The sequence below is a fragment of the Amblyomma maculatum genome, chromosome 10 (assembly GCF_055883805.1).
Source record: "Amblyomma maculatum isolate TAMU_Amacu chromosome 10, ASM5588380v1, whole genome shotgun sequence".
In the NCBI taxonomy this organism is placed as follows: Eukaryota; Metazoa; Arthropoda; class Arachnida; order Ixodida; family Ixodidae; genus Amblyomma; species Amblyomma maculatum.
This window is the reverse complement of record NC_139353.1, coordinates 88948224-88973825: the sequence shown is the minus strand read 5'-3', so window position 1 is coordinate 88973825 and position 25602 is coordinate 88948224. Positions and strand designations below refer to the sequence as shown.

At 44.3% G+C, this 25602-nt stretch overlaps 1 pseudogene; it reads left to right on the top strand.

Annotated features, from left to right (window-relative positions):
• Nucleotides 1–14862: 14862 nt before the first annotated feature.
• LOC146176972 (uncharacterized) overlaps nt 14863–25602 on the top strand; it is a 35172-nt pseudogene continuing 24432 nt past the window's right edge.

Genomic DNA, 25602 nt, shown 5'->3' with positions numbered 1-25602 from the left:
ACTCCGCGGCTTGAAATGGACGACTTGTCTATGTTACTTGGATGACGTGATTGTCTTCTCGCCCTCGTTCGAAAGCCATCTTCGTCGCCTTTCTTCCATCTTGGCACTTTTCCGCCGTGCCGGACTTCAACTGAACTCAAAGAAGCGCAGTTTTGGTCGCCGCGAACTTAAAGTGCTTGGCCATTTGGTGAATTCCACCGGCGTGCAACCCGATCCCGACAAAGTTCGCGCTGTCAGTGCTTTTCCATCTCCCCGTTCACCCCGTGATGTCAGCAGCTTTATAGGACTGTGCTCTTATTTTCGCCGGTTCGTCCCAAACATTGCCGCTGTTGCTCGTCCTCTCACCAATCTGCTGAAGAAAGGCGTTGATTTCTCATGGGAACCAGAGCAGGCTAACGGATTCTCCACCCTCATCACTGTTCTCACCAATCCTCCTGTGTTGGCCTATTTCTACCCGTCTGCTCCGACGAAACTTCGCACCGACGCCAGTGGCCACGGGATTGGTGCCATTCTTGCACAGCGACAACGCGGCCAACACTGCGTGATTGCCTACGCCAGTCGTCTCCTGTCATCAGCGGAACAGAACTATTCTATTACGGAACGGGAGTGCCTGGCTTTCGTTTGGGCCGTTGGAAAATTCAGACCCTACTAGTTTGGCCGACCCTCACTGTAATTACCGATCACAACGCCTTATGTTGGTTCTCTTGCCTCAAAGATCCTGCTGGCCGCCTCGGGCGCTGAGCACTGCGCTTGCAGGAGTATACCTTTTCCGTTGTATACAAATCCGTTCGGCCCCACCAGGATGCAGACTGTCTGTCCCGTTATCCCGTCGATCCCCCTTTCTCTACTCACCATGAGTCGGACCCCTGTGTCTTCTATATATCGGACTTTTCCCACATAGCCGACGGACAGCGCTTGGATACAACCTTCAGTTCCCTTATCGACCGCCTCCGCACACACAGCCGTGACTCTTCCCTCGCCCTGTTCTTCCTTCATGGGAATACGCTATACCGCCGCAACATGCGACCTGATGGCGCTGAGCACTTGCTGGTCATTCCCCAACACCTACGCTCTGCCGTTCTCGAACAAATGCACGACGCCCCTACAGCTGGTCATCTTGGCCTCTCACGCACATACGACCGCGTGCGCCGGCGTTTCTTCTGGCCTGGACTCTACCGCTCTGTCCAACGTTATGTAGCCGCTTGCGACCTCTGTCAACGCCGGAAGAAACCCCCTGTGCTGCCACCTGGACACCTGCAGCCGATTGCTATCCCGACTGAGCCATTTTCTCGTGTTGGCCTTGACCTCCTAGGGCCCTTCCCCGAGTCCTTGTCAGGAAACAAATGGATCGCTGTGGCCACCGATTATGCCACGAGGTACGTGATCACTCGCGCCATTCCAACCAGCTGCGCCACAGACGTTGCTGACTTCCTTTTGTACGACGTCATACTTCACCATGGTGCTCCCCGTCAACTACTTACCGACCGTGGCCGCTGTTTCCTTTCCCGAGTTGTTGAGGAAATACTTCGTACTTGCTCCGTTCGGCACAAGTTCACCACTGCGTATCACCCTCAGACGAACGGTCTTAATCGCACACTCACCGACATGCTCGCAATGTACGTATCTGACAGTCATCGCGACTGGGATATTAGTCTGCCATTTGCCACCTTTGCATATAACTCTTCGCGTCATGACACTGCTGGGCACTCTCCATTCTATCTTCTCTTTGGAAGAGACCCCTTACTGCCCTTCGACACCTTGCTTCCCGCCGCTGGCCCCGTCACAACCTATGCCAGCGATACCATCGCCCGAGCCGACGCTGCTCGCCAGACTACTCGTCAAAATCTCACCATCTCTCAAGAAGCTCAAAAACGCCGCAACGACGCTCACCACCGCGATGTGCACAATCCTACTGGATCGCTGATGTTGCTCTGGCTTCGGTGCCGTCGTGTGGGGTTATGTCAAAAACTTCTGCCCCACTACACAGGTCCTTACCGTGTACTACGCCCAGTGACCGACGTGACCTATGAGATTGCACCGCTCCACCCAAAGTCACCGACTGCTACACCCACTTCCGAAATCGTACATGTCGTCCGCCTCAAGCCATATTACTCCCCCTCCACACCGCACGCCTAATCCGCACCGGAACGTTGCCTTTTGCCGAGGGGGTAGTGTTACCGGGAAACGCGGGACCAAAGTGATCTGCTCACTTACAAAGACCACGACCGAGGAACGCGGGCACGACGAAGTGTTGAGAAAGAGAACTACGCTGACAGAGTGGACTCTGCACGGCTACTGAAGTCTTAGCGTCGAGTTCAGCCCAAAGCAGTGCCGTTACATTAAGTACATCCCCGTAACAATATGATCGATAGTAGAGTACCCTTTCCAAAAGCCTGCTTGATATTTTGTTCGATTGCAGCCTAAGGTTGACACGATTCCATAAGCGATTACCTTAATTATCAAATACATTATACGTAATAGACAGTAAGCGGATTGGCCTGTAAGTTTTCAGGTTCGTAGCGTGCCCTTTATTACGAATTAAGATAATACCTGCGTTCTTCCATGGTGCTGGTACAAATCGATAACGCCAGGTACTGCGCATACAGGGTGGCCAGTTTTTCTAGCACGATATCCCACCGTCCTTCAAAACTCTATAGTTACCTGACCCTCACCAGCTGCTCTCCCCCTTTGCATAGTATCTAATACTTTCTTAACCTCGTCCTTCGTCACTGGCCAAACGTCTGCCTGCTTTTCTCTACTGCCAAACTCACTTACGGTCCTGACTACTTTGGCTACTGTAGAGATCAGTATAGTACTCATCGGTGCTTTGACTATTTTGTCCATATTCTTGATGTCGTGGCCCGCCTTGTCCCTTGGCGCATTTATCTTATTTCTGCGAATGCCAAAATTTCTTTATCATCGATTTAAGGCTTCGCCCTTCTTTCCAGCATGCTCCATTTTCTCCATGTTATACATCCTTATATCGGCCACTGTGCGCTTATTGAATGATTTCGATATTGGACTGGGAGCTTTAAAGCTTTCGCGCTTCTTAATCAAATCTTTTCTCTCCATAGACAGCTTACCTGTAGCCGCTGCAACTATCCAAGCGCTACTTCTACAGCTTGCTCAGTCGTGCTATCTCTGAAATTATTGTTCATTGCTTCTGGGATAATGTCTTCACCCTTGATTAGAGCGGAATATCTATACTGTAGCGAGATCCTGAGCTCTCCCACCTTTCCCCTCACCGCTAATTAGTTGATAGACTTCTTTCTTACTAATCGGTTGCGTTCCCTGTTCAGATTTAGACTAACTCGAGACCTTACCACCCTGTGGTCACTGCATCGCGCTTTCCCGATTACCTCTACATCCTGCATAATGGCGGGGTTAAAACACAATAGGATGTCAATTTGATTTTTAGTTTCCCCGTTAGGACTTTTCCATATCCAATTCCGCTTCTCCCATTTGATGAAGAAGGTATTCATGATTATGAAGTTATTGCGCTCTGGACAGCCTACTGGTAACTGCCACTGCTATTTCTTGAACCAATGTCATAGTCACCCACTGCCTGGCATCCTGCCTGCTCTTTCGTTACCTGGGAATGAAGTCTCCCATTAGTACAGTATACTGCGTCTTTCCTCATTTGCGATTCTACAACTTCGTAAAAGCTTTAAACTGCCTGGTTATCATGGCTACATGTAGGTGCGTAGGCCTATACAACCTTCAGTTTATACCGCATATTACGCTCAATTACAATGCTTGCTACCCTCTCAATAATGCTGTAGAGGTCATAGATATTACCAGCTATATACGTATTGACAAGCAAACCTACTCTTAGTTTCCGCCCCTTTGGTAAACCTCGATAACAGAATAGATGCTTGCCTTTCAGTACAGTATATGCCTATTTCGGCCTCCTAACCTCACTAAGCCCTATGGCATCCTATTTCATACCTTCTAGTTCGTCTAACAGCACTGCTAAACTAGCTTCACTAGCTAGGGTTCTAACGCTAAACGTTGCCAGGGTCAGTTTCCAATGGCGGCCTGTCTAGCGCAGCCAGGAGTTCTTAGCACCCATGATGGAAAATAGCGCGAAAGTACACGAAGGACGGAAGGAAGTAAGACACGGACAAGCGCTAACTCGCAACTGCAGGGTTTATTGCTGAAGCGCGCAATAAATACAGGTCACATGAAAAAAATAACAGAAAAAACAAACGGAAAGAGAAGAGAGAGAGAGAGAAGCTGCGTCACAGGTCTGACCGCCGCCGTGGTCAGTTGTTCCGCAGCCGCTGGTGACTGAGGGCTGGGGTTTTATGGAACTTATTCTAGGAGGTTGCGGCCAATTACTGCCCCAGGGTGGCCAACTCCTGCTCTGGTGAGGGAGTGCATTGCCGGAGGTGTTCACCGGCATCAGGTCACACCCCAAACTTGTTTATGCAATTCTATCGACACGCGGATTCTTTTTTATCCGATGGAGAATTTCGTGGCACCAGGATTCGAACCATGGTCATCTTGCATGCTAGACGGAGTTCTATCTCAAAGCAACCGCTGCACACCTTTATGCACCACTGCACCAGTTCAGTTCAGTCGTTCAGTCGTGTCCGGCTCTTCGTGACCCTATGTACCATGTCACGCCACGCTTTCCGGTCTCTCACTATCTTCCTAACATCACATAACTACCACTGCACCACTGGCCTTTAATTCATCCACGTTCTTTCATATTATCCACCCATTTTATGCCGTATTGTACAGTCGAGAATAGAGTTAAATGGACCACGGTTGCGGAATCAAATGCTTTTATGCCGTCGTAGAATGGAAGTAAATATGTTTGTTGTCCTCATATGCAAAGACACAAGTAAATACTACAAGAATATGCAAAAAGCATGAGTTATATTCTGGTAATTAACTCGTGAGACGATTCTGAGCGCCAAAGCGTGGTCCATATTCTTCTGTCCACGACTGTACATATTTGCTTCGTGTACAACCCGAATCTATTTATATTGTTTCAGCCGTGATATCCTTTGTGAACGCAATGAACATGAGGCGTTCTTTTCCAGCAGGTTTTTGTCTTTGTCGAAAGAACCTTTTTAAATTGAAAAGCTGATGCGGTTATGCCTCCACTTTGCTCTCTTATCTCATTCCATGGTTTCAAAAGCGCCTTCGTTTTACCGTATGGTCATCCACACTAATTGGTGCAGTGTGGGTGGAAATTGCACTGTTGCGTTTACGAAAAATAAAGCGTTAGTAGTCAGGGCCGTCTCATTTTGTATGTAAAACAGGGGAAATTACCCTTTTTGGTCTCCAAGAGAGCATTTCGGTTGGCTAGCTGGTGCATAATAGAGGTAATGAAAAACAGCGCGAAAACGAAGACGAAACCATACAACGCAGCGCCTGTGTTGTGTGGTTTCGTCTCGGTTATCGCGCTGTTTTTAATTAACCTCTATTTGGTCTCCACTTAGCCTTCATCAGAGCAGAGTAGCGGGGCAGATATTCATTTTGACGAACTACCGCTGAGCCCAAAATAATAAACTCGTTCAGCATAGTTTATACGAATTTTTTTTCTAATATAGTGATTCCAAAGAAAATATTTATAGTTGACAATTTGAAAACCTGATAAGATTTATGCAGTTTAAGATAGTTGATTTCTCACTTTAAGCTAGTGTATTATCATAGGGCATGACACGCTATTCGAAGGATTTCCTCAGTCATGTTGCCCAGTGAATTGCAAATTGTAGAGCAACGCCGTGCGACAGAACTATCTCCAGAAGCGTTTTCTGCAGGGTGATTCAAAAGCGCGCTCTGCTCCTAGTGTGATTGCAGAAATTGCACAGCCCAGCAAATAGATAACGAAGTAGACGTGGTATGGTATGGTTACAGCAGCGTCCTCCGGTTGCTTTTGCTTGAACGTTCTGTGGTGGGGTACGGAGAGGCCGCCTTCAGAAATGGCAAGGAGAAGGCGGCGGTGCTGATGCCTGCGGTAAAGAAGGTAGAAAGTAAAGAGAAAATGAGGAATATTTGACGATGACAGCAGCCAATGCAACGCATGATAAAAAAATATCAAGAATCATGTTCAACTAGTTTCTATGTTTGCAGCAGTGATATACAGCAGTAAGGTGGATTTGCGGTACTTTCAGCTGTGCGGCTCGCGCATCTCGAGCATTCTCGGTTGCGACCGCATCAATACTGCACTGCTCAACTATGTTTGCTGCATTGTGGAATAAACAAACAAACGTGACCTATTTAACCAAGCTTCGGGGCATGATACTCACGACGTGGAACGTTTTCTTTCTAAATGCTCATAAGATTTGCTTAATTTACATGTGTTCTGCGCGACTGCAGAAAAATGTGCGGCTTCATTCCGTATGACGCGAAGAAACACATCAAGCAGACAGTCATAAAATCCTGCCTGCACAAGGATGCCATATGGTGCATTTCCACTGCCTTGAAGAAGATTTCTGGGCGATGAAAATGCGCCTAGCTTCAGTCAGGCAGTTCCTGTCGGGTCGCCCCAGTAATTTAATTTGGTCTATCCATGTTCAGAATTCTCGCCTGGTGACCAATTTAAGGGAGGTGCAGGTCGGTAGTAGAAATGGAGCTGAAGCAGCAGGCAGGACTGTGGTGGGTGCAAGTACCAACACCTGTCGCCAGGTCCTCGTTTGCTAGGTCAAAACCTCAGGTTTATAAGCATGTACTCGACCGCTCTCCTCATGACCTTGGGTGAAGGGCCCTGTTGTCGAGTAATGAGAGGCGATGTTAAGGCTGCGTTTCTTGTCCAGAACCCAACCTACCAAGCACTTCAATGAGTATGCACGGCAGTAGCGGTGAGCTTCCGAAACATTATTCTATTTGGACAGACGTGGCCCAAAAAAGTCTTAAGCTAAGTGGCGGTTGCCGGGGAAAAACAATTATTGGCGCTCATGAGCATCCTCTGTATAAACCTAGCCAAAAACGTTCCACAACAGTTTACTAATCCCAAGCTCCAGCATTAAGGTATGATGTAACAGCTTAGAGGGTTCCTTTCATCGACTTCATTTGCGGCCGGTCATTAACGCGCAAACACTTCCGGGTCGTCACATCAGTAACTGGCAATTTATAACTTCCTTTTATTGCACATACAGTTTACCACAACAGAAGATACTATGTTGAAGAATTACTGGAAAAATGTTCATTCCGATTCAACCAAAGTTTGTGAACAATCCAGCGCTGCTCAGGAGTACGGAGTCTGATTCTCGTAGCAAACATCTACGACGATTCCAATTTCCTTTCACACTAATTAATATAAGAGAAGATAGGCAGTGGCGGCAGCAGGCTTCTATATGTTACATGGTCTGGAGACGTCACGTAACCCGACAACCGATGAGAGCCCGTCTATGCCAGCTGCCAAATATTACCTGTTAGAGGCACTCCGCATGATCTCTCGCTCACACTGCTAACGCTGGATATTTGGTACTAAAAGCTCTGTATACGTCTTTCAAAAAGCATAAAAGTACTTGTGAGAACTTTGCAGGAACTCCATAGTGTTACCTGGATTCCTCCTTAGCATGCCGACCTTTATCGACAACAAATCGGAAAGGGCACATGACGGCGGTTTTTAGCAATATAATCAATGACACACAGGCTCATTTGCAGGCTATACAGTTATAGTGTTATGTTTTGCTAACAAATCAACCTATTCAAATAGAAATATAGTGCTTTCTCAAGCACGATAGCAATCAGTTGATTTTGAAAGCATATTTCTACAACATGAAAATTTCTTTTCATTCAAGTGAATCAGTATACATAACCATCACAAATACACAATTTATGAAAGCAGCGTTCTACTTGCGAGGCAGCTCAGGTAAAAGTACAAGATGATTTAGATAGCGGTTAAGTTCATATAAGCATCGATTATCCTAAACGATCTTATAGATTTTACAGAGAGATTTACTTGGAGTACGTTACCGACTGCGTATACATAGATCCTTTGAATTATTAAGCCTTTTTATTTACAGCTTCTGTTGTGTCTACTATAGTTGCATTGCTGCCTGATTACCACAGCAGATTCAAAATAGAAAAAGAACCAAAATACCTGAGCGGATTCAAAACATGTATGGCTGGCATGCGGATCCTGGTGGAGAATGAATCCGAGAGCATCATGTTCCATTGAGATGCTGCAGAGATCCCTCGTTCGGTGCATGTTGCAAACGGAATGTGTGTGCCCCGACGAGCGTTTTCATAGTATTCTGACATATCATATACAAATTTTGAACACCGACTGCTATGATTGGAATGATTTTTGATGATGTGAGAAACTCCAGAGAAGCCATATTCGCGGCTCCGGGATCCATAATACAGGATCCAATCGAAGCTCATGCAGAGGCATAGGCTACCTTCCTCGACCCGCTTCTCAACCTCATCTATCGAATCAATGCTTGCGATTACAGTCGGAGTGCTTCGAATGGCTGTGATGCTGCTCTGTATGTAAATTCCGAGAACGACCATGCCTAGGGCCCAGATGGCAGTGGCGAGACTACGGTAGGCATGACAGTTTGCGGAAGAGGCCGGCGCGCTCCTGCCAAGGAGGGCGCACAAGAGTAGAAGTACGAGGCTTGACATACATCGGCCCATTCCTGCGATAAAACTGATGCGACACCTAATAAGTGTGAATAGAAGAACAGATAAAAATGTAGCTAATAATGCTAATGCTAAATAAACAAAAGAAACTGCGGAGTCGATGAAGGTCACCACTGTGACCATTCTTGGATATTGGAAGAAGCACAGGGGTTCTGGAGAGTATTGAGCGTATACAAACAGGTATTCCATTTTGAAGTAGAGCATTGCATTGGGTAGAATTATAATGTCAACACTTCGTTCTTCCAGATCCCTCCATTGGCAGTAGTGTTGAATTTGTAAAGTGTTGTTGAGGAATCTGTAAGCATCAGTCAGTGCCAATGCTTCAGGCTGCTCCTTCACGTATATGCCATCGGTGGGAGTGACAACTTCACAAATAGACAATCTATTTGCCCTGGGAAATTGTGCGTGTGATTTTATCGGACTGGAAAATAGTTCCTGAGGCGAGACAGTTGCGCGATGCTCACAGCGTTTAAAGTTGTCTTCAGGTACGTTGAGCGTGGTGGAATTAACTATCACAATGTTACAAAGATCATAAGAATAGGACTCCAATAGGTGTTTGGAAAACTCGCTCAAAATGACCCAACGACCCCGCCCCCTCGCATGCATTTGCCCTGCCAGGAAAGGCTTCACTCTTGACGATACACTGGGCGAAAACGGCATAAAAATAATTCTTTCCAGTCGTTGAATGACAGGGTCATCAAAGACAGAAGCAGCATCTGGATCATCCTGTTGCTTGTAATAGGTTACCAGCTCAAGCACCAGCTGTTCTTGTTCCATTTCAATAAATTTCAGTGCAATGGGCATTTCTTTTGCCAACGGGAGGAGGCGCTCTGTGCCTGAGAGACCATAAAGTATGATTGATCGAGCAGGAGACTCTTTAGAAGCGCTGAAGACATTTAGAACAGAGGTGTCCACCTTTGTTGCAGTAGAAACATGCAATATCAAGAACAAACACAAGTTAACCGGAAACTTTGGACAATGCACACTGTAGAGTGAGAGCATTTTAGAAGGTTCATAAAATCCTCAAACCTGCATAACTGAGTAGTTCTGCGGCGCAGATTTCGGTCCCACAGCCTACAATCTCGGATGAACAGTGCCGGCGTAATTTTTAGGAAGCTGCAAACAATGTCACCTGCCCTTTGATCTTGTGACCTATTTGAAGCCAGGATCTGTTCATCAAAATGTAGTGCTGCGTCCTCCGCTCTGTGCTAGAACGATATGTTTGCTCGAATTATTGTGAGAACTTGGAATCGAACGTAACTAGGCAACAGAACCACTGTGCTAGCTTCGGACATGGACATGTGGTAAAACCACTGCGTAACTAACAAAAAAGAAAAACTTGTATGACCAGAAATATGTTTTTATTGTATGCTTTCTTAAGTGCTTTTATTGACCCTTGAAACTGTGGTTGTGCTGACGCGCAGACGAGTCGCTTTTGCATGACTCCTTTTTACATATACGTCCACGTGAAAGTCTGGCCTCCGTTAAGGACAGATTCAAACTCTGATAATTTCTCGTTGCTCAGCACAAGTTTTTTACCCAAAGGCTCTTCATCGCGTTTCGGAAGCAGTATTGACATCACGACTGCTCTTATTGCAACTACAAATTTGCGTGCTCTTTTTTTAGCACTAGCACAGAACTCGGAAATCTTGTACCTGTAATCAGTGCCCTACTTCACTGTTTCTAATCAAAATAATAAAACGCGAAAAGAAGTTATAAGGAGTTATCGGTAAACCTTTTTTTATAAGAAAACACGGTTATTCATGGTTAACTTTTCTCTTCAGCTTTGTGAGGCTGCTTGGCATGCAGTGATGTGATTATGTGTTCTGACAAAGCAGTTTTGTGATTTCCATACTGTTTGACGCATTATTATATATTTATTTCATAATATTGGTTTCAAAGGATCCATAATTACTTTACATCACGCGCATTCACACGCATCAAATATCTGAACCATGCGTCACTTTTGACCTCATATGAATATAAAATACAAGAAAATACAAAGACTGCATTTTAGGCAGGTGACGTCGCTGAAATTACAAAATAATCGCTGCCCTGACGTGTAAAACCCAAATGCCACCTGGTGCAGTCAGGAGCTTGAGGACTGTTATCTAGACTCCCAAAGTAAATATGAATGCCGTGAAAATGAAGCCACGTTCCAACTAAACCGTACGAGGGTACTTGCACTGCATATAATAAGAGTGAACTCGAACTCGATGTCCAAGTCTCATCAAAGCCTACAGCCTTGCCCACACTTATTAAAAGCGAGGTCCGAGCTCGTGACGCCTCACAATGCGGTCACATCTGGGCTCGTGACGTTCCAGAAACCGTCAAAGTGCTGCCATCGTGCAAAGCGACTTATCTGATAGAGACCGCAATGCATGGTGGCCAAGTTGTCACGAGTTGCCCGCTTTAACCGAGGTGTGGGAACCTTCCTGGATAGCTTGCAGTGTGATTAACTCGATATCCATGGATCAGAAATGCAACACTCTGTTCTCACTTTACTACCAGAATGGCGACGACCGCGTTGGCAGCAGCTGCAAGATTGCTAGGCATAGAAAACTCAAGGGACGCAATTCAGAAGACCCGGTTATAGCTCATGGAATAGTGATCTTGCAATTAGCCATTCCCAGCACATACGAATAGCAAATTATCAAGCAATAAAATAAACATGTGGGAATGCAGCCTAGGCATGAAAAAAGAAGAAGTTAAAGATGTACAAGAAAAATTAAACTTCGTTGCTGTATTCAAACACCCGCATAACTCATGCATGCTACTCCCTTTTATCCCATTTTAGTTTTTTTGTTGTTTTTTATTTTTGCAACGAAAAATGTTTTTTTCTTTACTTTAGATTGCTTTAAGCCTGTTGTGCCTTTGGCAGTACCTGCTGTCAGTATTTCTATTTGTAATTGACCACACTAATTTAAGTAAACTAATGGAATGAAATTATCCAAGTGACAACATTATTTGTCACCAATCCATGTTGCCTATCTCATTTACACAGTTTCTTAGGACCAATATGGCCAGTTCTTGTAGCTCTCCGACCTACCATATTGAGCTTTGTACATTCAGACAACAGATATGAAATATAATTCAATGAGTTCTGAAAATCTGTTATCTCTTGTGCCCATTCAGCAACCCATGCCGACATATATAATCTACAAGCTACTCAATCTTTAAACCACCTCTTTGTGGCGTCGATGATAATTTTACTGCCAAAAATGGGCAGCCTAGTAAGCAGCACTGAAACATTACAAAAACGTTATTTTTGCTTCAGCTGAATTTTATTTTGTTGATGTGAATGTCTTCTTTTCTAATGTTTTAGCATTGTTACTTCTAAATTCAGTATAATGTAGCAGCAAACATTCAAAGATTACAAATCTAATATGTATGCAACGTAAATATTACATACTGAAAATAATAGACCACACTAGCACGAGCAGGTAGGCACACCACTCGGCTTGGTACACAACGTGCATGCTATGTCAAGCCGCACAACTCCATGATAAAGTACTATTGCTCCTATACGCACCTCTGAACAAATAGCGTAGGGTCAAGCTTTTATATTCATCTCATCTTCTGCCCTATGAGTGATAGCGGTGAATGAATAATAAACAAAGCTCCGTTTCTAAATAAGAGGGATATGCGTGCACTCTAAAAGCGTCATCATGTGGAATATTTAGTTGTTAGAAGTACTATTTATAAGGAAGTTAAACAGAAGAAAAAGTTCAAACGCGCTGCAACTCAAGGCTTCATTATATCAGCCGATTTATTTTATATTCTTAATTCAAATTATAATTTAAAATGTATAAAAATAATAAAACAACATCTCTTTGTCATATTAAAATAATGTTTAAGACACAGCATAAATGTTTTAAGACATTACAGTAAAATTCAAAAGTCAGTAATAGTAGTGTTTTTTTTTTACCTCTGTACTAATGTCATTTTCTGTTACAAAACGCTAGGCTATATTTGGACAACCTAATTAGTACCATTCTGACCTGAACTTGGGAATAGTATATTGATAGAAGGTAAATATGCTGCAAGATGTCGCGTTAAACAGCGTGATCTACCCACGCAGTATTACCAGGAAGGAGGATGGCAAAGCTGGCTTGTCATTTCGTCCAATATGATGCAAGAGCTCATAATCTTAAAATTTTATACTGAAGCAAGATTACAACAAGCCGGCTACCATTGACGCTCTCTGCTTGTGAGCCACTGCTATTCTCAGTGCATGGCCACAACTTGTACATATTGCTAGGAAGCAAGTCACGTAAATGGCGCCCAAATACCTAAAGGCAATATAAGTCCTTAGACATAACAAGCAAGAATATATTGAGAAAATTTCCAGTTTCATATCGAATTATACAATAAGTGAATACTAAAGGCAATGATAAAAACAGGTACATGCAGCTCAAATCGGTCTGGAAAAAATGTTTTACTATTAAGAGAGTATTTATGCTAGCACGGGTACCTTGACCTGCGCCGCATGGTCATTATTCAACACGAGCATGGAAGCAGCTCCTCAGTGGTGTCACAACGCAGACGGTGCCCGTGTGTTCTGTGATGTCAGTTCAAGGTAGTGATCCAGAGGCCATCGAAATTTGTTAAGAGCCCTCTAATATACCTTCTCACGTGCGCGAGTCGCCTATGCCTTTAAGGACCTGATAGCACCACCAACCATTTCATCCAAAATAAAATTCCGCACAGCAGGTATATAATGCAATTCAATGCAAGAAGCACCGACTATTTGTGCCTAAGGAGAATAAAAAGAAGGGGCATCATTGCATCAACAGCTAACATGCCAAGCGATTCAGCGCCTCCCTGAGAACAGCCTCAAATTTACAAGTATCACCGGGCAAAGCAAATCAATTCAAAGTTAGAGATAGCGGCAGGCGAAAGAGCAGAACTTGCAGCATGTGCGCATCGTATTTGACTTTCACATATCGACAGTAAAGATCTCGTGGACAAACGAAACGACATCCGAGACCATATAACTTGTTTTTAAAAAAGCATATGTTCAGTTGCTAGGACACGTGCGTGTTTGAAACAGCAGAGATCGTCGCCTAGCATGAATCGATTTCTAAATGAAAGCCTCAGTTTCAAATAGAAAAAAATTATCGTACTTTTCTCTTAGTACCTTGCAGAAAATATGGGACAGGGAAGAGAACAATGTGCGGATTTAGTGTGAGCTGAGAGAGTTATGGTTCTTATTAGTCCAAGATCAAGCTCCTTCGCGGTAGTAATTGTCCTGAAAACTACGCTGTGTGTTTCATGGTTGGCGTTTGGCGCCCGATGCCGCTATTGTAATGCGTAGACAACAAAATCATTTTTAAAAGTTTATATTTTGGTTTTAGAAGACGTAAAATTACGAGGTGCAGAAACTAATCAATGCGATCTCTGCTTCAAATATGAAATGAAAACCCATCTATTTGCACAAAATTGGCTTTGAAGTACTAGCGAGGGCTCTAGTTTCAGGAACCTTTAGGGAAAAGTTTCTTAGGCAATGAATATATCTTTCTTTGACTATGGCAAACTGAAAGCCTTACAGTTGATCGCATGTTTATCTAAGGCATCTTCGGCTACGGCATCTTCCTTTTATTGCGAAAGCAATACCACTTTCACTTTCAAGCCTTCGCGGTGCGACGGCAGTGCACATAAAATGACCTTTCGCATGACCTCTGTGTGACGTCACGCCTCAAAGCTGGGCGACCGACTCGCGCCGTCAGTGAGAGGAGGCGGTGCGCATGAACGGCGGCCTAACTCCCGCTCTCTCCGCCAGGAGCGCCACAGGTGTTATGACGTCACGCCTCAAAGCTGGGCGACCAACCCGCGCCGTCCGTGAGAGACGCAGGTGCGCATGAACGGCGGCCTAACTCCCGCTCTCTCGGCCAGGAGCGCCACAGGTGTTATGACGTCACGCCTCACAGCTGGGCGACCAACTCACGCCGTCCATGAGAGATGGCGGTGCGCATGAACGGCGGCCTAACTCCCGATCTCTCCACCAGGAGCGCCACAGGTGTTGTGACGATACACAGTTGTAGGACAGTAGCATTGATAATGGCGGTGCCTTTAATGGGTAATAATAATGAGAGCAAACGTAATGCACTGTAAGCAGCACCATAACTCCAGCTTTCGCATTTCTGAAGTGTAGATTCCACAGTGCTCTCAATTTTTGGTTGGTAACAACTTTATTTATAGTGCCGTAGAGCTTTCCCCGACGGGGCTTTAGGTCTCTCACGTGGGGACGTCGAGATGTTGCCTCGTCGTCCCCTCGCGACCCTGTTGGACGGCCTAGAGTTGATCATTGAGGCTGGGGTTGCAGAAGGTAGTGGTCAACCTCGGCGGGAGGTTTTCAGAGTTAGCACAGTGCGGGTTGCTGTTACAGTCCCAGAGCATGTGAGTTGGAGTGGCTATATCAGCGTGGCAGACCTTGCATATATTTGTCGGGTATGTGCCGGAATAGAGCCTGTGGTATTGTTCTGGGTTGGGGTACGTGGGCGTCTGCAGTTGTGTGAGGGCCACCGCATGTGCCCTGTCCAGTTCGTGCTTGGCGGAGGGAATGTTCGGCGGGCCAAACAGAGAGACTTGATAATTTCGTGGTAGCTGGTCAAGCAGTCTTTGGTGCTGTACCATAGACGATGGTCGCTGGCGCGGTTCGCGAGCTCGCGCGCCTTGACGTGTGCTGTTTCGTTTCGATTGCGATGCGTCTTCACTATATCTTCCATGTGCGCTGGGAACCACTGAATCCGCCTTAACATATTGCTGCAAGGAGTAATCAAGGCAATACTAGAGGAATGCAGCAATAATGTGTGAGTATCTTCAAAATATGCTCCATCTCAGTTTTAGTCTCCTAGTTATTTCCCTTTCATGGTCCGGACGTAATGTTATTATCTATCGTAAATAGATTCGCCTAATTAATTGGCCTACGAATTATAGTCTCCGCTACCTATTTTAAACAATTTTTTATTACTCTGTACAACGTTATCTTAGCCTTCTGCATAGTAATCTTTAGGCCTACCTTTCTGGTGCTCTTGTCTAAAGCATAAATAATTAATTGCAATTGTTCCATTGAGCTACTTTACAAGGCAATGTCATCGACTCTGATGCGTAACGCTCCAGTTCCATGTCCTCGAGTGCATCTTTAACCAAGCGTAAGTAGCTCTGGGGAAAAGGTGTCTCCTTGCCCACAACTTATTTCTTAATTGGAAGTTTATCATTTTCTTAGTACAGATATATGGTTGATGTGCCCTGCAGTTCTTTCACATACAGCTCACTTAAACCCCAATCTCGCAATGCTTGCATGACTGCAGAGGAATATGTGTATATATATATATATATATATATATATATATATATATATATATATATATATATATATATATATATATATATATATATATATATATGCATACATGCGTCTCAGGTTACGTTTTTACATATCGCAAAATAAACATCACAAACTTCACGAATTTGTTTTCTGCGTTGTGGCTACTATATTGAGAATATATTGTATCGATTACATGTTTTTCGCCGACTTAGTGTCTTTTGGAGCCACACGTAAGTAGCTCTGGGGAAAAAAGGGTCTCATTGCCCACAACGTATTTCTTAATTGTAAGTTTATCATTTTCTTAATACAGAAATATGGTTGATGTGCCGTGCAGTACTTTCACATATAGCTCACTTAAACCCTCCTCTCGCAATGCTTGCATGACTGCAGAGGAATATGTATATATATATATGCATACATGCGTCTCAGGTTACGTTTTTACATATCGCAAAAAAAACAAACTTTACGAATTTGTTTTCTTCGTCGTGGCTACTATATTGAGAATATATTGTATCGATTACATGTTTTTCGCCGACTTAGTGTCTTTTGGATCCCAGGCCACAATTTTTCCATTCAGAACTGAACCTTCAAGCTGCTGTAACTTTCGATAGGAAAACTAAGCATGGTAAGGGTCGTGGAAAATGCAGCAAATTCTTCGAGGCCTGCTTTCCTCGCTGTTTGTCTCCACTGCCCGTAGTAAACTACTTTAAGGCCAAACGAATTGGTTTTGTAAACCTGATTTTGCATTCCTACCCCAGTCCTCTTGATAGCTTTGTTCTCTTAGTGTCGCTCGTAGGTGCTATTCAGTATATTTATAATCACGCCAGAGATGCTCCTCAAAGACTAAAAGCTGCTGTCTCAAACTACAGCAAAGCTTCTAGATTATTGGTATTGCTATCCGCTCGGGACACATCACCACACACCACAATATAATATCGCCATAAATTCTGGGGCAAAAACGTCGGGCGCAAAAGAAATAAAAGTATCATAAGCCACGCTACTTCGTCGTCGGTATTCCTTCATCAGAGACCAGCATAATTCACGTTTTTGTTGCCACGACATCATAATTCATCAATTATTGCGTGTAAGTATGCTCTGTGAAGGCAGCATCAGTCAGGCGTGCAGAGTTGTTGCTTCCAGGACATGAAGCGTTATTTGGTTCGTCCGATGCCCAGCCAAGCCGCAGCCGCAGTACAGCCGGGCACATGGGCGCCCAAGCCAACGGGGCCTCCACCGGCCCCTGTCCGTTTTGCTGCTTTAGAACGTACCTCCTTCAGGTGAGACTGAATCCAAACAGCCGGCCTCCCTATGGCTGCTCTTGTATGCATCAGAACAGCACAAGAACCTTGCGACAAGGGGGAGGAAACCCAATAGTGCGCTCGGCCTTCGTGCAATATTTATCGCTGCCAGGTAAAAACCACTACTTACAGAGCCCCTGCGCAAGTGGCGTCCTTTCGCTAATCTTGCTTGATGATGAGATGCTTACGAAGTTTAAAACGAAATGCACAATGCCTGCCGCTTCTGGATTCTCGTAATTTTAAGCCAGGCGCTCGAATATTTCCTGCTGCCTCTTCTGCTGCAATTCTCAAGGAAAGCGTCCAGCAACAGGAGATTTATGTCCACATACAGCTTCGTACTTGCATAGACAATTCAATATTGCACTTAACTTGACTTAAATGCTAAATAGGGAAAGCCTTTCCTCCTTCTTCTCTTCTTCCACTTCTACTTCCCGGTTCTCTTTTTTCGTTATAAACTTCTTTCCTTTCTTCGGCTTTGTCGTCAGAACACATTGCGACAGCCTTACCGGTAAAATTATGGTGACGCAAGAACCTAAAGCGACGTCTCGTTGATACATCTAGCGGAATCTTGCAGAATCTCGCTGAAGCATCTCGCGAAAATATCCAGTGAAAGTCAAGAGAGGCTTTCACCTTAAAAGTTCTATCGCCTTCTTGGAACTCAAGAGCAGATCTATCGCGAACCAAGCTTCAGCGCTCTGCTTCCCGTGCAAAAGCGCAAACATGAAAAATTCCTTGCAGGCACTTACATCTCTCTTAAGTGCAGATGGCTTCCGCCTCCTGCGACTCCTTGCAATCATTTGGCGCTTTTTCATTCATTTCCTTGTTTTATTTCGTTTTTTATTTTTTGGCCCTTTCCTCTTTTTTATTTTTATTTGGTCTATTTTTCTCTTCTAACAGTTTTTTCTCTTTTCTGTTTCTACTATTTTGTTTCGCTGTTTTACCACATTTCTCCTCTTTTGCCCTTTATCTACTCTTGTCGATGTTGTAACGCAATGATGAGGCCTGACATTAAAACTATAGAGCATTTTACCAAGTTTTTGAAGAGTTTGAACATATTTTGCAAAATTCCGACGGCTGTGGTTGATTTGACACCTGCACACTACCGATGTAATTGGTTATTTTGACATTGAATTTTCTTCTCTGGATCGAATTAACTAACTTTTTATTCTCTTCATAAACAAAATTAGCAGAAATATTATTTCACCCCAATATCTCATGTAGCCATTTTTTGCTCAAATAATTTATTTCTCGACGATGCCGGTGTGACCCTCTCCGCGATCGCACAAATGGTCTCCACACTCATGAGTTTATAAAGCCTTTTGCCGGAATGATTCTTAATGTGCCAGAAGATGGCGTGGAAATCAAAGCGCGTTGTGAATATTCTGCGAGCACAATGAGTTCTTCCTAATATTGGTTCAACGTGCAATCTTTCGTTCAACCTCAGTTTTAGAATAACTTTGTATTAAACGTTATCATTAGTCGTCATACCGCTCATGCAGTGTTCAATAAGCAGGCCAGTCGATTTATTATCTTTAGGACATTGGCTCGGTCAGTGATGTGGACATCACAAGTAAGGGTTAACGCACTTGCTTGGCGGACAAAAATTGTCAAAGTTGCGGCCTAGTCAATGCAGCCAATCAGCTCAGCGCAGATCATTGCATTTTCTTCAACATGGTTACGTCTAGCTGAAAAAAAAAAAATGCTTCAGTGCCGCCACTACTGTGCACGAAATGTTGTGAGGGTTAAAGCAATTGCTTCGCGGACAAAAAATATAAAAGTTGCGGCCTTGTCAATGAGCAAATCAGTTCAGGGCGTATTATTGCATTTCGTTCACCATAATTCCTTCAAAAGAATTCCTCAATGCTGCCCTACTGTGCACAGAATATTGCGAGCGCTGCGCTATTGGTACCTTTTCTTAGTAAGACAATCGCGCTGCTGCAGACGCATGATGCTGACGTCAGATACCGGTCCAGTTTTCCTTTCGCGCTCTATATTGGGGAGGGACGAAGCTTTCCGTAAGCATTTCAGGCACCGCTTGGCTGCTAGTACGAGGGTCAAACCATAATGTTGTCTGGCCGCGAGGGTGCGCTACATTAGTATTCTCACACAATAATCGCTGGCCGCTCGCCTTGCATTTTATCAGTCCTTTCCGTCGCGATCACGTTCCCACTTTTCCTCCTCTTCGATGAATCTGCGGAGCATATCTAGTAGTGTCGCATATAAATGCATCTATTTATATGCGACATATATATATGACTTTGTACCATCTCATCCAAAACTTGTATCCACCCCTTATGTAATGCCCCTCCAAAAGGGGTCTTTAAAGAAATAAAAATGAAATGAAATGAAATCTCTTGCAAAGAGAATAGGCATAGGACGCTCGTAAGCAAGCTCGCGTTTCACACAACCTTGCGATTTTAGCCCTCGCGGGCCTGAAGGCTGCACGTTGTTGCCATTCAGAGAATTATGCTGCATAACTGTGGTGTAACAGGCAAGCAGCCCAGAAAAAACAGATTGCTGCGTTTTATAGTGACGATAAGAAGACTGCACCTAAAATTCACGCGGTAACAGTACACCGCAATGAGCACGCTGTGGTGAGAATCTGAACCATATTCATATTTTCCTCCATTTTTACAGCAGTCGGGAGAACCTAGAGAATGTCCAATGATAACTAAAGATTTGTGCATCTTATTTGGATTTTGGATTCTAAATAACAAATTCTGGTAAAAAGCTTGCGCGTGTAATGTTAACTTTTACGCCAGCCCACAAATGGAAGATCATGAAAAAGACTTTAAAATACATCTGATCAAAACGTAATATATTTTTATAAGACTCAGTCATTGCTGGTATCATCGCTGGCATTTTTTTAAAGACCAAAACATAAGACGAGATGCACCGAGGCATCGAATAATCACTATATGCGGGAACCAAGGCGATATGGTGAAAAATAAAAAAAAGTAGATGATTAAGGTTTGATTGTGCACATTTTGCAGCTAGCATGCGCACTCGTTTCTGAGTGGTCCACGCGTTTTATTTCGCGGTACTTTAACACAGGATTTTGGCTCAACAATTTCGTACTTGATTGGTCTAATGCTTTTAGGTTTGGTTTGGTTTGGTTTGGTTTGGTTTGGTTTGAAAGGTTTAACATCCCAACGCAACTGAGGCTATGAGAGACGCCGTAGTGGAGGACTCCGGAAAAAGGACCACCTGGGGTTCTTTAACGTGCACTGACATCGCACAGCACACGGGCACCTTGCTTTTTGCACATCAGGTAAATAAGACTGTTGTAAACCTCTTCGGCATGGAACGAAATAGCATGACTACGAGAGGCCAATAAAAAACTTTGCAGGATGCCGTCCAGAGCTAAAGGCAGAGCCGAAACGCAGCACTTTCGTGAAGTGCTGAGTGTCGGCTGCAGAGCCAGTCCTCAAAGGGCTGAAGTCTTGATTCTCTGAACCATAATGGCCAAAGAGTGCTTTATGGCTTATTTTGTGAAAAGGATGAGGAAAAAAAAGATCGTAATCTGCGCTAAGGTTTTTTGGTCATCCACCATATAATGAGCCCCGAAAAAGTTGTGTACTGCATATAAAGTGGGTTACGTAAATGAAATATAGAATGATAATGGCTGCTTACCGTCCAAGTTTTCCGCGTGTACTACAGAAACCAACCGCTCCTTCACTCGAAGCACTTGTCACACGCTTTTCGTCTGTGGTGCTTTGATGCTCTCACAGGTGGCATTGCTGTCAACAGCATCGGCGTTCGTCGACAGAGGCTACTGGCAGCGCAGCGAAGAGGTCGGCCTTATGGACCGGATTCGCGAGCGTGCCATCGTGGCTGGGGCAGACGTCTTGGCGGATACTTCTAGCCGGCAGCAAGGGTAAGAGTGGAGGGTAGCATAAAATCCCAATCTTGTATTGACCCAACATTAGGCTGGTAGTCCCAAACTGCGTGTTGTGAAAGAGCGGAACGTGGTCAGTCGAAAGTACACCAATGATCAGCACCAGATATCCGTCATTTCTATATTTCAGTAGCGCTCATAAATCTAGACAGCATAACTAGCAGGAAGCATCCTGAAATTTCCTTCCTAGTGACAGTACACGTAAGTAAATACCCTGGATAGAAGAGACCTGCTTTCGCAGCCAGTCTTTACTATTGACGGGTATGCAAAGTACGGCTTTTTTCTACATGAAGCAACTAATATATTGCAGCACTGGGAAAAATCTATTTCGCCAAGAAAAAGCTGTAAACACAAGTATTATATTGCAGTGCTGGGAAAACATTTTATCTTGCAAAAAACAGAACGCCTTGTTCATTACTTCGGTGTGTCAGTGCATGCCACATCACTGTCTTCCAGGGCCAGCGCAGGCAAAAGCGGCGTTACCTCGGCGGTGCCTTGCGACCTGTTCAACCGCACTGAATGGAGCTGTTGGCTGGTGCGCCCTGTGAATCTCACTCAGCGCCTGGTTCTGCGGCTGAGCATCGCCGATGACGAGCTAGACCGGAGCAGGTTGCGGGTCGCGTGGCGGAGGAAGCACAAAATACGCGGCCAGAACCTGTACGCCGTTGAGGAGATCACCGACGGCTCAGGTGGGTCGGCCATGTTGGCCACTTGCCATCCAGCTGTGCGTTTCGCGTTCCCTACATTCCTAGAGATCGGTTTATCTGTCGGTGAGCCTTAAAGCGAAAGTTTAAAACACGAGCCCTTGCTATGATGTACAACTAGTCACTCGAGAAAAAAAAAAACGTGACTTCTAAACTGAGCGTCATTTTTTTACTGATGATGGCCTTCGGCGTTTTTTCCAATAAGGGATCGTCGAGAAGTCTATGTCACCCTCCACCGCACCTTGAAAGAACTGTCTATGAGAGGGACATTAAAGAAAAAAGTCATGCCAAAAAATTATTATTGCTGCACATCCATTTTGACATATTGAGGTTTCAGAACAACCTTAACTATAATGATCGATGTTCGCAGCCGAGTAAAACGTGTTCTTCCTTCATGTGAGAAGTAACAGTGGAACGACCTGAAACACTTTCTCGTTCGACAAAGGCTTCCGGCCGCGACGTCGCTTGCAGGAAGGCTCTGGCGCAGATTATTGGGAAAGTATGTGAAATTTAGCGAATTTTATTAGAGAATACGGTGACAAGTTTGATTCAGGTCAGGCGGCCGCGTTTATATGGAAGCGAAACGCAAAACGCCCATCTAATATACAGTACTAAGCCACGAGAAAGCCTACTAAATATTCGAAAGTATCTGTAAACCTCTTGTACGGCCTTCATCATACCGAGAGGCACATTGTGACGTTCAACAATCTAACCAGAACAATAATGTTTTTGAACAGATATAACCGACGCGTTTCCTCTGAAGCACCCGGTCGCGCATGAAGACTTACTCTAATAGCCAAAAGTGACTGGGCAGCTCGAGTTCCTTCTCAGTCAGGCTATTAACCGCACATGGCAATTGACGCGCTAAGTATCTATTACGTATTAAAATCCCTATTTCTTTGTTTTAGCACTACCCTTGCCTTTAAACGCTCTCTTTAACGGCTGAGTTGCAAGTTCTGTAGATGGTTTACTTTCGGCTAGGAGTCGTATAAGCCACTGATGTGTGGAACAGAGACGTTCGCGGAGCTTAACCGCGCCTCCGGAGCGCCCAAACCTGAACTGCAGTGGAAACGACCGGTGATATTGAGTTCGCCACTAGCTAACAGGTGCACTCCGCACACGGTAGATAGCGAAAGGTTGCTGAAGTTTTCAGTGATGACTTGAAATGTTCTTAACAGTTAAAACTGAACACATGTCCGTCATCGTACAAGCTAAATGTTTCCCTTTGGGCTAACTTTCATCAATGACCAACGAACCAAACTTCGTATGATGACTTTCGAGCATCAAATGAGGAGACCTGCAAAGCCTTTAAGCTGGGTACAATAGTGGGCACTGATGGCGAAAACAAAAAAAAACAAACACAAAGACGAATCCTAAGCACAAGAAGGCATAAGCAGTGCCATTAAAATGGGGACAAAAGGATGAAATTCCAGAAGGCGACACAAGTGCTTCATCGATGTTTAATTGGCTGCTAAAAACTGCACCTCCGCATAAATAGAAGAAATGCCAGCAGCATAGTTAAGAGCGGTGTATAAAAATTAAACTGGAGCGGTTGTATCGTTAGTCCGCGTGAGCTCAGTAGAGAACAATGGCTTCTGGCAATGACAAACATCTACTGACCTTTACGCTGTTTTCATGCGGAAGCCGCTACTGCCATGCCAACAAACTCACTGTATGGTTCACCTCACTAGACCTTGTTCTATCCGAGACTACGTTTCTGTTCGGTCTGCACAGTCCAGTTCACTTGATGCCAGTTGCTTGGAGCCTATGTCCTGCGTGTAAGCATTTTCCCTCTCGAATATGAGATAACATTATCTAGTTTATTGCCACCCATTTTAGCTTATCGTTGTCTAGTCCAATAACGAAGTTTCTATTTATTTGAAGATACTCCTAGGTAATGATCCCTTCATGCTGGAAATGTCTGTCAGTATAAGTAGAGGAAAATAACAATACGGAATGACGCCAGCATTTTCCAAGCAAAGAAGATTTACGTCAGCTGTTTACGCGTGGGCATCGTTTAGTGCAGGCTGGCCGAGCGGCTCGTCCGAGCTGCTTCGTGATCCATTGTCGTTGGAGTTGAACCCGCTGTCGGACCGTGATCGCTTCCTGAACAAGATACAGGCGCTGGTGTACGTGCGGAGGGGAGGCACCGGTGATGGGTTGGCAGGGTTGGGGGAAGTCCTGTATGGGCAGCTCACCTACATCATCGACTCGGATACCGCTGGTATGCCCGTTTTAAGCGTTGGAGTGTCTAATTACTTACTTTGATGAGCAAATTGAAGTGGATTTTCTATTTCTGCAAAAGAGAAGTGCTTGTTCAATGTACAGTTTGCATCGAGATTATAGACTACGATAAATATCTTCGCGCATTTGTACAACTCAGGATATATGGTTTTATACTTCCAAACACCATTAATCTGGAGCAGTTTGACGACTTTCTACGCGTTTTATCAACAGTTAAAATTTTGCACTCCTTACGAAAGAGCAACAGGCCGCTTAGAATGTGTCCTGATAGACCTTGTAATCATATTGGGTTTTGCATACTTCCATGAAAGACCGCCAAGAATGCGGCATTACCTTTGGACAGTTGCCCTGCAAGTCATATTTTTATGACGCCATTGCCTATCCCATTTCTATGCATACTTCGCGTCTGCCCTTCGAAAGCTTAAATTACTCCAGCTAAGACCAGACGTCTGTTTACATTAGTGATGGTATACTTCGTGGTAGGCCGAGAGGAACGCGGCAGGCTTACGTCTCGAACCGGTCCCACGTCGTAAGACAGGTGGCCAACGGTACTCATTTTCTGATTTAGTTTTTAACTTTCATTTATGGTTCACATAACAAATTAAGAATATGGCAGTCTGAATATAACATGCTTTGCGTCTACAAACCGGTGCTGCACACATGGTCGCGCAGCTTATTCCCAAGTCCGCATCAGTCATGTGATTGTTTGCAGATGTTGCCCATGCTACAAGCTTATAATCATTGACCTCCAACAATTTCTACATTTTGTAGGCAACACCGAAGATACGGTCTAGTGGTCTCTGAAAAAAATTAAAACCAAAACCGCCTTTACCATTCGTTCTTGCAAACACGCATATGAAAAGACAATAAAACAATTTAAGAAAATCAGGAATGAGCTGAACAGTGAACTTACGCGAGCAAAATTTGAAATTCTTGATCACCTTTTTGCTGATGTCATGCGGAAGCGACCAGGGGCTGCTTGGAGCGCAATAAATAACGTTCTAGTTCGTGAAAAAGAGCTGCATGCCAGATACCATAACAGTCAATGGGAATCAATTGCACGAGAAAGGAGTAGCAGAATGCTTCAATAGTAAACCTACAGTTTTATTTGTTAATCATCCTTGTATACATGAACCCTCTTAATATTACGGAAACCGTATTCCTACAGCCAACTGATCAATCTTAAGTGTGTAGTATGTTTATGTGCCTTAGAAATAGTAAGGTCGTAGATATAGAAAACTTGCAGATAACGGCAGTAAAACATGTCCTACTGATAATAGGTTCCGCCCTTGCATATATTTATAATTTAATATTGGAGTTTGAAATGTTTCCAGACAAAAAACAGCCAGGGTATCTGTTATCTTCTAAGGCGGTTACCGAAACATGGCCACAAATTATAGACCGGCATCTGTTCTTCCAGTATTTCTAAGTGATTAAAAACCAAATACGCGCATAACTAAATTTTCGACAAAAGCTTGATTATCACAGGTGCAGAATATAAATATAGGAAAGGTAGATCAA